General features: G+C 51.2%; 1 protein-coding gene across 2 annotated transcripts in view; it reads right to left on the bottom strand.

The window, feature by feature from the left end:
* Ergic1 (endoplasmic reticulum-golgi intermediate compartment 1) overlaps window positions 1–13264 on the bottom strand; it is a 103319-nt gene that overhangs the window by 49162 nt on the left and 40893 nt on the right. The window lies entirely within an intron of this gene.

Raw genomic sequence — 13264 nt, 5'->3', positions numbered from 1 at the left:
CTCGGTGGGTCTTGCCTCTCTCAGAATGTAACTTAGTCCTCGTTAGGTCTCGTCCCCTAGCATGGCCTGACAGGTAGTAAGTACTGGCGCAGTGACTGTACACTGAACCAAACATCTGGGTCCCGGGGACCACAGGAGTCTGTGTCTTCTGAGTTATGCCACACACTGCCTTCTTGTTCTGCGCCTCATTTTCATGATTCCTTCTCCCTTTTCCTGCCTCCACCGTCCCATCCTGGTCCACTGTCCCCATCTCCCCTGCCAGCTCCTGCCTACAGGACGGGACTGGGTCAGCTGAAGCCAAGGCTGGCTCCAGCTCCAGCTGTCTTCCCAAGGCTCTTCTTTCCCCAGCACCTTCCCAGCGCCGGGGAAGCCCTGGGATATGATGGGGGAACGTGGAGCCTTGGACTCCAGTGGACTCCGATTTAACTCTCACTGTCTGGACCTTGGTCGATTAAGGGTTAGGACTCTGGTTGGATTTCTCCGGCTTAATTCTTGATAAATGCTTTCCTGCCATGTGACTACTTCTCGGGGTCTCCGTTTCCTAATCTACAAACGCAGGTCTACCCCTGCTAAACCCTGGAAGGCAACTGAGGAGTGAGAAAACCCCTCTGTGAGGGATCTGCTGCAACGTCTGTCCCCACGGGGATTGCACGCACTTGGCCCCCCTTCCCTTGGCTATGCCCGGCAGGCAGCCAGGCTACTCTTAACTGCTCTGTCAACAGGTCCCTCCATCCACACACCCTCAAGCTAGAAGGCGCAGGTGGGGTTGGTGCACAATGCCGCTCCTCTTTGGTGATTGGGAAACCAAACACACCCACTAAACCTTTGCCTGAGTCAAGGATGGTGCCCGACTCTGCTAATTACACCCGAGCCACCCGTCTGCTAGGGCCTCAAGGGAGAAAAACTCCTGTGGGATGCCAGGCTAAAGGCTGCCACTTTCTCTGCTGTCTGCTCCGTGCTCAGCTGTTGGGGCTGGCGTGTGACCTAGTGGCCAGGAGGTCTACACAATTCAACCATCTCACTTCTCAGCGACACACCTTCAACCTGGAGAGGTCTACGAGAGGTGAAAACATGTTCAACCATCGCCCCGGCACTGTATCGTGGGCATGCCACTTAACTTATTTGGACCGTGCCTACCTTGCAGACGTAGGAAGGTCAGTGATTAGATGCATATAAAGCTCTAAGAACCAGGCCTGGCATTCTGCAGGTGCTTGGTTTGCTGGCCCTTTTATTAACCCTCACTTAACCAACCCATCAGGTCACTACAACACACTGAGCCCTCTCAATCAGTCTGGCCTGTAAACATACAGCTTGCCATCAGAGACAAAGAAAAGTGGGTGAGAAAATTCATAGAGCAGCAGTTCTCAACCTGGGGGTCGCATATCAGATATCCTGCATATCAGATATCTACATTACAATTCATAACAACAGCAAAATTAGTTGTGAAGTAGCAACTAAATAATTTTATGGTTAGGGGATCACCGCAATGAGGGACTGTATGAAAGGGTCACCGCGTTAAGAAGGTTGAGAACCACTGTCATAGTGTTCAGGTGGGTCAGCTAGAGACACCACGGCATGAAGCAGGGTCCTTAGGTCCCAGTGAGGCTTTCTACAGGAGATGATGTCTGCACAGAGGAGAAGACTGGGGAGGGAAAGCCTTCCCAGGGTGTGAGGATGGCAAAGACCAAGAACAGGACACAAGCGGGGTTACTGGGATGCTATGTTTTATTTTGGGGAGCAGTGGAGTGGGGATGAGAAGAGGCAGAGAGGTCCCATGAGGGGTTCCCACTGTCAGGCCATGGCCAAGGCCTCCCCGGTGGGGTGCTGTTGTTGTGGGGTTGTCAGAGGACTGGACATTGGGAGGCAGAACAGGGAGGGAAAAGCCCAGCTGATTGCAGGTGGTTTTTGACTCACAATGGGTCCCATACAATCTTTCAACCTGCCAATGGCATGCAAGTGACATGCGTTTGTCAAGGACCCTTTACTTCTGCTCCTTCCCTTGGCTGGTCATCTCCCTCAGTGGTGAGCAGTGCACAAGCAACTCACAGGCCTTCATTCCCACTCATACACGTACAAAAGTGTGAGTCAGGGAGCACCCAGGTGGAGGTGTGGGCTTCGGATGGCCAGACGTTCTGACTGGTCAAGAGAGGACCCCGAATTTGGAATTGTATGTGGAATGCCCCAATTCTCAAATGTTGAACAACGCAATGCAAGACAAAGAGGCATTTACAAACAGACAGGGCCCAGGAGCCCAGCATGTGACCCTGTGGGCTGAAGAGCTGAAGGACATGGGCAGCCTATCTTTAAAAGGCCACCTGGGCAGAGTGGAAGCCTTGTGGGACTCCTGAGATGGCCAGACAGACAAGCTGCAGGCAGGGAGGTGGTCTTGGAAATCCCTGTCCATTGCTGGGCCTCCGTTTCCCTGGATGAAAAGCGAGGAGGTACACAGATCTGAAGGCACAAACGGCAGCAGTGCCCTGTGGGAGCTACAACCCAGTCTATCCCTGGCCATGTTGTAGCACGAATCTTAAAGAATCTTATTAACAAAAACAAACCCAGGGCCAGGTATTGGGGTGAACGCTGAGTGATCAGAGAGACAGAACCAGCCACAGCCACCTCACCTTGCCAATTCCTCAGCTGATCCTGTTTCCTTAGCTGATCCTGTTTCCTCAGACTGGATGCCTCTGAGTCCTTATCCAGAATGAATCTCAGCTGAACTGCTGCTAGAAGCCTAAAAGCTTAACCAGCCAAATGCTTCTAGTTCCTGGTCTTCATGCCTTATATACCTTTCGCTATCTACCATCACTCCCTGGGATTAAAGGCTCACTTCTTGGGATTAAAGGCGTGAGTCACCCCCCATGCCTGGCTATTTCCAGTGTGGCCTTAAACTCAGAGATCCATGCCTCCAGAAGGCTAGGATTAAAGGTGTGAGTGCCACCATTTTCTAGCCTCTGTATCTAGTGGCTGTCCTGTTCTCTGACCCCAGATAAGTTTATTAGGGTGTACAATATTTTGGTGAACACAATACAACCACACCATGTCACCACCAGGGCCCCATGGGCAAAGACAGCCTCATGATTTGGAAATAGGCGAACTACTGTTTCAAAACCAGGGGTTTGTAGTTAGCTAGAGGCTGCCTTCACACAAGTGAGAAGTGGTGGAGGATGAGGCATCATCGTCCACTCTGGGCCAGAAGGGGAGTGAGGGAGACGGAGGGAGACTGATGCGGGGGTGGGGGAGCAGCGTTAGGGAAGGGAAGTGAAAGCGCAGACGGCTGACTGGAAATGGAGGCACGAGTGCGAACTCATCATCCCAGGATGCACAGCCACATGCAAAAGGACACATGTATGTGTGTACTCCTCATACACACATGAACGTTCCCTAGCTCTTCACAGACAGGGCCCACAGGGCACAAGGTCGTGGCCAACAACCAAAACCCTTCATACAAAGGAATCGGAAACGGCTGGTTTTTGAGCTGGTTGGGGAAAGCAAGATAAGCCAGGGGCACCTTCTTAGGTCAGTATTGTGGACCACCGTCCTCTGGGTAGAACGTGGCCACGGCTGTCTTGAAATCACATCAGCTGTGATAACCTGAGGGGATCCTCAATACATTGATCCCATTCATGTTCTATCATGGAGGGAAGGGTGGGCTCCCCAGGCAGTGGGTCCTGAGCTGCTCCAAGGGGAGGAGTTCCAGGGGCATGCAGCAGTCACCCGAGGCCCACCTCAGGATGCACAAGTGATTAAGGGGTGCTGGGAAAGGGGAAGCCACAGGCAAGTGTAGGTAATTCCTCACCCATGCTCCCACACTCCTGTAAGTAACCCAATTAAACCTACTGGTTCACCAAGCCAAGCCTGGAGGGGCTGTTTATTTGGTATGTTGTCAGTGTCCCATTTGGGGTGAACAGATGTTTGTGTCTCCCAGGAAAAGTTAATGTGATAGTGAACTGACTCTGACAAGTTGGGGTGTGTGTGTGTGGGGGGGGGGATGTTAGAGACACAAGGTGTAAAGAGGCCCCTACTGGCCAGAGGTGAGTCCATGCCAGACTCAAAATGGCAGTCAGTGATCAGCCTTGGGGAAGCAGGAAGTCAAGAATCCATGTGGATTCAGAGGAAGAAACGAACAAGGCGGAAGTAGGAGAGGAATGGGAATATTGGTGTTGCTTCAAAGCACCTCCCCCAGAAAACACCAGTTAGAAAGTGGGGGGAAGCAGCATTAACAGGGAGGAACCTGGCAGACATCATGCCGAGCAAAGAACATTAGCACCATCGGGAGGGAGACACCAAGTCCTGATAACGCTCCGCACGCCATCACCTCAGTATCTCAGTATCTCGTCCACCATGGACATTTCAATCTGATCCTGAGGAAGCCGCTGCAGAGTGACAGCTGCCCAGCATGTGTCACAAGTGGGAAGTTATAAAGGGCAAGTAACATGGGGACTGTCACAAAGGAGAGGAGACGTATGGGGCATAATGACTGAACTTAGTGTGGGGTCACATTAGATTTCTTCTGGAAAAAAAAAAAAGGTCAGTGGAGTAAGCTCTGCAGGGTTGCTGGTGGCACCATATAATGTGATTGATCTTGTTTTGATAGTGGCATTATGGTTACATCTGACAGCTCTCCCTGGCTGTGACAAAGTACCAGAGAAAATCAAGTTCAGGGAAGAAAGGCTGGTTTTGGTTCAGGGCTCCAGAGGTCTTTGTCTGGCTGGTTCTGCCACTTAAGCCCTAGGGTGCAGTACAATATCTCAATGTTGGAAGCAGGGCAGAAGGTGCTTGCCTCATGGTCATCGGATGGATGGATGGATGGATGGATGGATGGATGGATGGATGGATAGAAGATAGATAGATAGATAGATAGATAGATAGATAGATAGATAGATAGATAGATGTGTGATAGATGGATGGATGGATGAACGGATAGATAGAATAGATTAGATTAGATATAGATATATTAGATAGAATGAACACAAGGGACCAGAGACAAGATTCCCTTCCAGGACACACCCCAGCGACTTACTTCCTCAAGAGCTCAGCCCCAGCTCTGAGTTTCCATTTAATCCCAACAGTCCTTTGAACTATGAACTCACTAGTGGGTGAGTCCCCGGATGACACTGGAGCCCTCACATCCAATCTGCTCTAACGCTGCTGTCCTGTGGACCAAGTCTTTAAGCAAAGGGCCTCTGGGGACATTATAGATCCAACTAGGACATGATGTAAGATGTTGACCTTTGGGGACACTTGGGTAAAGGGCACATGGGAACTCTGTGCTATTTTTGCAACTTGAGGATAAGTACAAAATTATTTCAAAATGAATAAAGATATTTTTAAAATTCAAATGGAAAAAATTAAAAGGAAGCCACCACTTAAAATTCCACTTAGTCTGTTTTGGGAAGAAGCTTGGTCCCTGAGGGCACCTGAATTAGAGGTGTGGCTCAGCACATGCTTGCTGCGTGTTGGGTGGCAAGCTGCACTCCTGGCTTGTTGGGGCAGCGCCAGGGACAGGGAGGTATTGAATTAAGCGGTAACAGGGACGTGTAACCTGGACCAAAGCACAGGAGGCAAAGCATTAGAAAGAGTGATGCCAAACGGCCATTTCCAGCCCAGGCTGGGCTCCTTAACATACATATTTAGCTTTGTCATGGTATCCCTGGCAGGCACTGGTATCCCACTCTCCTGGGGAGATCGGAGGCTCAGGTGGAGGGAACCCACCCAATGTCACTGAGCTCCTGGGAAAAGGTATTGATCCTGGTGCTTTGTCCCCAAGCCACCGTTTCCCACCACCCCGCACTAGTGGGAACCGGGCTCATGCTCTCTCACTAGCAAATCAGACTGAGGTCCCAAGGCTTTGTTCATTCCCCTTTGAAGGATGCTGCCTGGTAGGCAGGGGGAAATCTCAGAAATCCATCGATCATTCAGCAAATACGTAAAAACGTGTAGACACATACTGTATCCAGCAGTGTTTTAGAAGGGAGGGAAAGGAATTGATCAAGGCAAATACGGGCCCTGTCCTCAAATCAAAAAGTTGCCGGCCTCGTAAAGCTCCGGGGTCCTCAGCAGCGGCCACCTGAACACAACGTGTGACAGCGATCTGTTCCCACACAACAGACCCAAGCTGGAGAGTGGTAATGGGGTAAGGGGAGGACAGAAAAGGAACCTGGCTTCAGAGGTGACCACAGGACAAGTGAGTCAGGAGTGACTGTCACTGGGAAATTGGGCCACCAGGAGGCTAGTGAGAAAGAAGCCCAAGCATGTGACAGACGAGGAAGTGAGCTGTGCATCCTCTCTGGCTTGAATTAGTCAGGCCCTCGCAGTGGTGATGCGATCAGTCTCGGCCATCCTGCCTCAGAGAATGTGGAGGAAAGGGTGAAGGGCGAGGGAGGGAAACGGGATGCTTGCTGCAGCCCATGTGCTGAGGTTACCTTCGTTCTCACCTGACTCAGCACCAACCTGAGGTCGGTCTTGTCTCATTTCACATGTGGAGATGAGAAAGGCGCGTGGTTTAGCTAAAGTCACACACAAAGCACCTCAGCAGGGCTCTGCATGAAGGCCTCTCACATTCTCACGGATTCTTCCATTTTCAGGACAACGCCTGTCATCCCGGGGGAAACACTTAGGAAGAAAGGCTCACGACCTGCCACTGCTCAGCCTCACACCACTGAGGAGTACATTCATTGTGACCCTCTACTGAAACCCAACGTTTCTCCCCTGCCCATCCCTCGGCCTAGGAGTTTTAGTCTTTGCCTTGCAGCCAGTGAACAGATCAACACAAGAATGAGACCCAGCACCAGGCAGGGCCGAACACACCTTTGACCCAGCACTCGGGAGGCAGAAGCAGGTGGATCTCTGTGAGTTCGAGGCCAGCCTGGTCTACTGAGCAAATTCCAGAACAGCCAGGGCTACAGAATAAGGCCCTGATTCAAACAAATAGACAGACAGACCGATAGATAGATGGATGGATGGATGGAAGATGATGATGATGATAGATAGATAGATAGACAGATAGACAGACAGATAGGTAGATATGGCCCAGGGGCAGGGATATTGCTTTGTTGGCAGAGTGCTTGCTTAGCATGAACAAAGCTCTTGGTTTGTCCCCCAACACCATATGAACCGAGTGTGTGATGCATACCCCTAACCTGGAGGATCCAAAGTCCAAGGTTGCCTTCAGCTATATAGCAAGTCTGAGGCCAACATGGGCTACATGGGACCCTTTTTTTTTTTTCTAAAAAGAGCTGCCCTAGGAGCCCAGAGGAAGGAACACACTTGCACACTCAGCACTTGGGAGGCTAAGGCAGGAGGATCATAAATTCCAGGACAATTTGGGCTACAGACCGAAACCCTGTCTCAAAAAAGAAAACAGTGAGACCTGGGGAGTTGGCTCAGTGGGTAAAGCACCCGCTGCACAAGCGGGAGGACCCGAGTTCAATCCTAGCATCCACATGAAAGTTGAGCATGGCAGCGTACATCTGTAACCCCAGCATCGAGGGACAGAGGCAGATGGTTCCTGGTGCCGGCTGGCCAGTCTAGCCAAACCAAGAGTTATAAGTTCAATGAGAGCCGGGCAGTGGTGGCACACACCTTTAATCCCAGCACTTGGGAGGCAGAGGCAGGTGGATCTCTGTGAGTTCTCTGTGAGGCCAGCCTGGGTTACAGAATGAATTCCAGGAAAGGCGCAAAGCTGCACAGAGAAATCCCATCTTGAAAAACCAAAACAAAGTTCAATGAGAGATCTTGTCTCATAAAATAAGTGTGGACCGTGGAGATGGTCCAGCAGTTAAAGTGCTCACCACACAATCAAAAGGCTGCCATCCTAGCCTCTAAATTTGCAGACCCTGCTTCAAGAGATAAGGACAAAAGAAAGATGAAGATGCCCAGCATCAACCTTGGGCTTCTGCATCGCACATGCATATACATATACATATACATATACATATACATATACATATACATATACATATATATATATATATATATACACACACACACACCATGAACATGCATGCATATGCATACACACCACCACACAACCATGTGGAAAGAAGAAAAGAGGACGGGGTAGGGGTGAAGTGATTGAGAAACACCCACCGCCAACCTCTGGCCTCTGCAGACACCCACAAAACTGAACACACACACACACTAAAACAAAACATAACAAAACAAAAAACCAACTAACCAAACAACAACAAAATAAACCAAAACCCCAAATAAATCACCTAAGCCCCTAAACCATGATTGGCAGGTGGAATGGACAGTGGTGGCCCCGGGTGACATATACACATTCTATTTTGATGGAGATTTGAGGATTTTTGTAAGACAAACTAAGCTGAAATTAAAGAAAGAGAACAGCCTGGATGGAAGGAAGCCCAGGCAGAATGCAAACGCCACCAGTATGGGAGCAAGGACTGGAGTGGACAGGCAGACCTTGACCACGGGCTGGGAAAGCCTCCTGCCGTCAACACTCCACACTGTGAGCTCAGAAGTGTCCCTGTGGTCACCCTGTCACCTGTCTACAGTTACCCTGTGTCACCTGTCTACAGTTACCCTGTGTCACCTGTCCTACAGTTACCCTGTGTCACCTGTCTACAGTTACCCTGTGTCACCTGTCCTACAGTTACCCTGTGTCACCTGTCCCCACAGGTACTCGATGTCATCCGCTCAACTCAGGAGAGACACTAGATGCCCTGAGAAGAGCCAAGTTTAAGTGTTTAAAACAGAGCCTGGCATGACAGCATACACCTGTAATCCTAGCTACTCAGGACGCTGAGGCAGGGGGATTGCTTGGCTCAGCAAAGGGCCAATTAAAAACACATAGCCCTGGGTCCATAGGTATGAGTTACTTTTCCTGTTGCTATGAGAAGAGCGACAGGTTTTATTCCGGCTCACAGTCCATTACCCAAGGAAGGTGTGGCGGTAAAGCGTGAACCAGAGAGAGAACACTGGCGCTCAGCTCGCTTCCTCCTCTTTATTCAGTTCAGGGTCTCAGGCCTTCGGGATGGTGCCACCTGCCCACATCTGAGTGAGTCTTCCCTGTCCAGCTAAACCTTTCCGGAAATATCTTCACGGACACACCCAGACGTACGTTTCCATGGTGTTGCTAAATCCCATCAAATTGACAACAAAGACTGGTCATCTCACCTTGGCAGCTTTTGTGTCCTGGAAAGGATGTATGCCAGGGATTCTCAGGCAGGAGTAACAGTGTCTCCCAGGAGATGTGGGACACGGAGACAGTTTGGTCACTGCTGTTGGGGCTGGGATGTTATTGGCACCAAGTGGGCAGAGGCCGGAGATGCCACTGGCCTCCTAGCTGCGCATACAGCTCCCAGAGGGAGAATGACTACACCCAGTGTCCACAGGCCTGCAGCTGAGGAAACCTTGTGCAACAGAGCATCACAGAAGGGGCTCATTTCCCCAACCCTCCTGTGTCTTCAAGAGGCCTCAGGGGCTCTGCTTCTGCTGGTGAAGTCATAGGCATGGCCCTGAAGACCCCCCAGGCACCACGATTCTGGAATAAAGCACTCTTTCTGGTCTTTTCACTGTGTCCGATGAAGCAAAGTTTATGCGGAAAAACTGGACAAAGTCATCTATAGAAAGAGGTCAGTCTGCCTGGGCCTACCCTGTGCCCTGCTATGAAGGTATAGTAAGCATCGTGCCCCCCTTTCACAGGGCACTGAGCAGCCCCCATCCCCCTCACCACCCTCCCTACCCCAGTGCTGAGAAGATAACAGCGCCTGGGAATGTGCGTCAACCTCAGCACTGGGAATCAGTGGGAAACAGGATTTACTTCACAGAAATTCAGTCTGTCATCCACCTCCAGCCTATAGAGGGAGGGAGGCTGCAGTCCAACCCAAAATAAACACGCATGCCTTGCCTGCGCCCAGGCAAGGGAAGCGCGCTGGAAGGGTGGTCTGACTTCATCTGTGACTTCCTTCCACAGCAGAATGCCTCAGCTGTGCTATTTTAACCGTGTGCTGGGGCCTCGCTTCTCCCTGTCCCTGTTCCTGCAGCTGAACCTCCATGGCTCTGTGCTTCGCTGGATGTGGCTGGCTCCAGGGCAGGGGCCTGTGAAATTAGATGCCATTTAGGAGGAAGTCACCGAGTGGTGGGTCATCTGTCCCCAAAACAGTTAGGACACGTAGGTGGACCTTTGGCCTGGTCAGCCCTGCCCACTGGCCTGGCAAAGCTCGCGGGGTGGGACCGGGAAGTGAGGTAGGATATGCACACTCGTCTGTTTCCAGTCATTCGCCTCACAGAGCATCAGCGGGGCAGGGGGGTGTGGACACAGGTGCACAGGGGTGCTGGGTAAACGGGCATGCCTTGGCCTAGTGGGGGCAGAGAGTGAGCCTTGGAACCACTGTGGCCCCCACCCTACGGGAACCCGAACGGTCACTCTACCTGCTAACACATACTTCTACCACGGTCTCCTGCAGATGGAACGGAAGCCTGTCTGTCTCCAGGCCCGGCCAAGGAGCTGAGTGGGGAGCAGCAGTAAGGATCGTCACAGCTGTGCTGGCCACCCCCTGCCATGATGAGGGCTCACTGTGCTCCAGGCACCCCCTCCATCCCTCCCCGCCATGATGAGGGCTCACTGTGCTCCAGGCCCCGGCTCCAGCGCCCCCCACTCTGTGCTCTAGGAACCCCCTCCATCCCCCCGCCCCATGATGAGGGCTCACTGTGCTCCAGGCCCCGACTCCAGCGACCCCCCCTCCCCATGATGAGGGCTCACTGTGCTCTAGGAACCCCCTCCATCCCCCCACCCCCCGTGATGAGGGCTCACTGTGCTCTAGGCCCCGGCTCCAGCGCCCCCCTCCCCATGATGAGGGCTCACTGTGCTCCAGGCCCCCGGCTCTAGGCACCCCTCCCCCCATGATGAGGGCTCAATGTGCTCCATGCCCTGCCTCCCCATGAGGGCTCACTGTGCTCCAGGCCTTACACTTTCCCTCATTAGCTCATCAATTTCCTAACCCTGTGTAGCAGGTCATGTGCCTCCCCCCTCCCATCTTGTCCCTGATTCAGAGCGAGAATTTGAGCTCAGTTTGCCGAAGGACATCTGTTTTCTCCCCAGGCTGCCACACACCTGCCTGGAGGAGGGGATGGGTTGAGGGTGGAGGAGGAAGGCTGGTGTGATGGCCAACACATGCTGCTGTGTGATGATGGAGTCACTAATACAGATACGGCTTTCTCCCTGCAGCCTAGCCTTTGAGCTGTCACGACACCTGGTACCCACCCTGAGCGCCCTCTAGCCTCTGCATGGCCTCCAGCTTTAGCACTCTCCACTTCCGCCCCATCATCCCACACGTGACTTCTCCGGTCCCAGAGCACCCTTTTGAGCACAGAGTCCCACCCAGCCTTTCCCCTGCTCCGTCCCACAAACACCAAGCGTGGCTGAAGAGGAAGAGGGAGCTGCGGCAGCCACACACCTCCCTACAAACCTCCCACCCACCTATGCTGGGCCTGGTTAGCTTTGTCCCCGACTCTTCCCTGGGTCTTGCAAGGCCGGGCCCATTAACGACAGCCAGCATTTTCCAGGTAAAGATGTGAAGCGGCATCCGTACAAGGCTGCTCACCATAGTGTCAGCCGTAACTGAGAATGTCTGGAGCCAGGCCAAAGCCCCAGGCACAGGAGTGGACAGAGCACGGGCTAGAGAGCACCCATAAAGTGGAGGGTGGCAAAGTTGCCAAGGGAAACAGGACTCTCAGGAACATCAGGCTCCCCCCAATGCACAAAAGGAAAAGGCCAAAGGCGAGGACTGGGTTATGTGAAGCTATGTGGGAGCTGGGGTAAATGGTGGGGTGCAGGGACACGGAAACGCACACAAATGTTTACACCCACAATCCCTAAGAGATGCATGAAATGTTAAATATTCAGGCCAAATGTGACAGAAGTGTAAGACAAGTGTGTATGTGCGTGTGTGTGTGTGTGTGTGTGTGTGTGTGTGTGTGTGTGTGTGTGCACGCGCGCGCATTGCTGAGGGGAATTAGAAACTAAGAAGGTGGGGATGTAAACTAAGGCAATGGGTCAGTGTTAGCAAAGGTCACTTCCTCCCCCAACCTGCACCACCACAAGCACATTTGCAGATAATGACAGGCTGGTTCTAAGATTCACACCAATACGGAAAAAAATCATACAACAATCAAGGCTCCAGCTTTGAAAAAGAAAAAAAAAAACTTTTTGGTGTCTCACCAAAAAACAAAACAAAACAAAAACAAACAAACAAGCAAAAAGACCTCAGATCACAAAGATCTGCTTATTTTCTTCTAGGTTTACAGCAAGTCCCGCCGTGGACACACCATCTGAGCTGCGCTGTCTTGGCTGACTCACGGTAAGACCGCCACGTCGGACCTGTCAGCACGCATCCCTTCTGACCTGAATAGCATTCTGCTTTGTGGATATTCCGTACACACTTCTGTGTCCATGGGCATCTAGGTTGTTCTCCTCTTTCAGTCATTAAGATAAATCTCCCTGAGTGTTCACATACACAGCCCTGTGTAGGTGTAAGCAAATCTTTGTGATTTGAGATCAGGTGGAACCTTGCTAGATGAGACACCATAAGGTACACTCCATGAAAGAAGGAGTTGGTGAATCAGGCTTCATCAAAACTAAAATGTCTGCTCTGTGAAGAAGAGATGTCCTTAAAAAGAACACAGATCAATGACAGCACAGAACAAATACCACACGTCAATCACATGTCGGATAAGACTGGGGTCCAGGCTAAAAGAACTCTGAAAATGCAGTCAGTGAAAGCGGGCACTATGAACACTGGGCAAAGAATTTGATAAGACACTTCCTCAAAGATTTACTGATGTCAAAAACCACCTGAAGGGATGCTGGCGTCAAAGTCACTTGGAAGAAATCAAAATGGAACCACAGTGAGATGTTACTACGCCTATCCTGATAGCTGGAACTATGATCCAATCAAGCAGCTGGAACTCTCATGCACTGCCATCGAGAACATAAAATTGTGTGGCCATTTGGGAAGAATTCAGCAAGTTCTTAAAAAGTTAAATATCTATTGTCTTAGTCTACTTTCTGTTACTGTAAAGAAATACTGAGTAATTTATGAGAAGAGGCATACTGGAGTGCACAGTTCTATCCATGATCACAGGGCCTTGTGCTAGATCATATCATGGTGGAAACATGGTAAGGAGAAGTTTCCAGGAAGGAAGCATTTGTGTAAGACAGACGGAAAGAGCAAATTCCTTTCTGATCACATGCTCCCTTGGTCACTCATACAGTCCCTTAAGACCTTAACTAATTCCCATA

Source organism: Peromyscus maniculatus, chromosome 8, assembly GCF_049852395.1.
Source record: "Peromyscus maniculatus bairdii isolate BWxNUB_F1_BW_parent chromosome 8, HU_Pman_BW_mat_3.1, whole genome shotgun sequence".
Lineage (NCBI taxonomy): Eukaryota > Metazoa > Chordata > Mammalia > Rodentia > Cricetidae > Peromyscus > Peromyscus maniculatus.
This window is presented reverse-complemented; position numbering and strand designations above follow the sequence as displayed.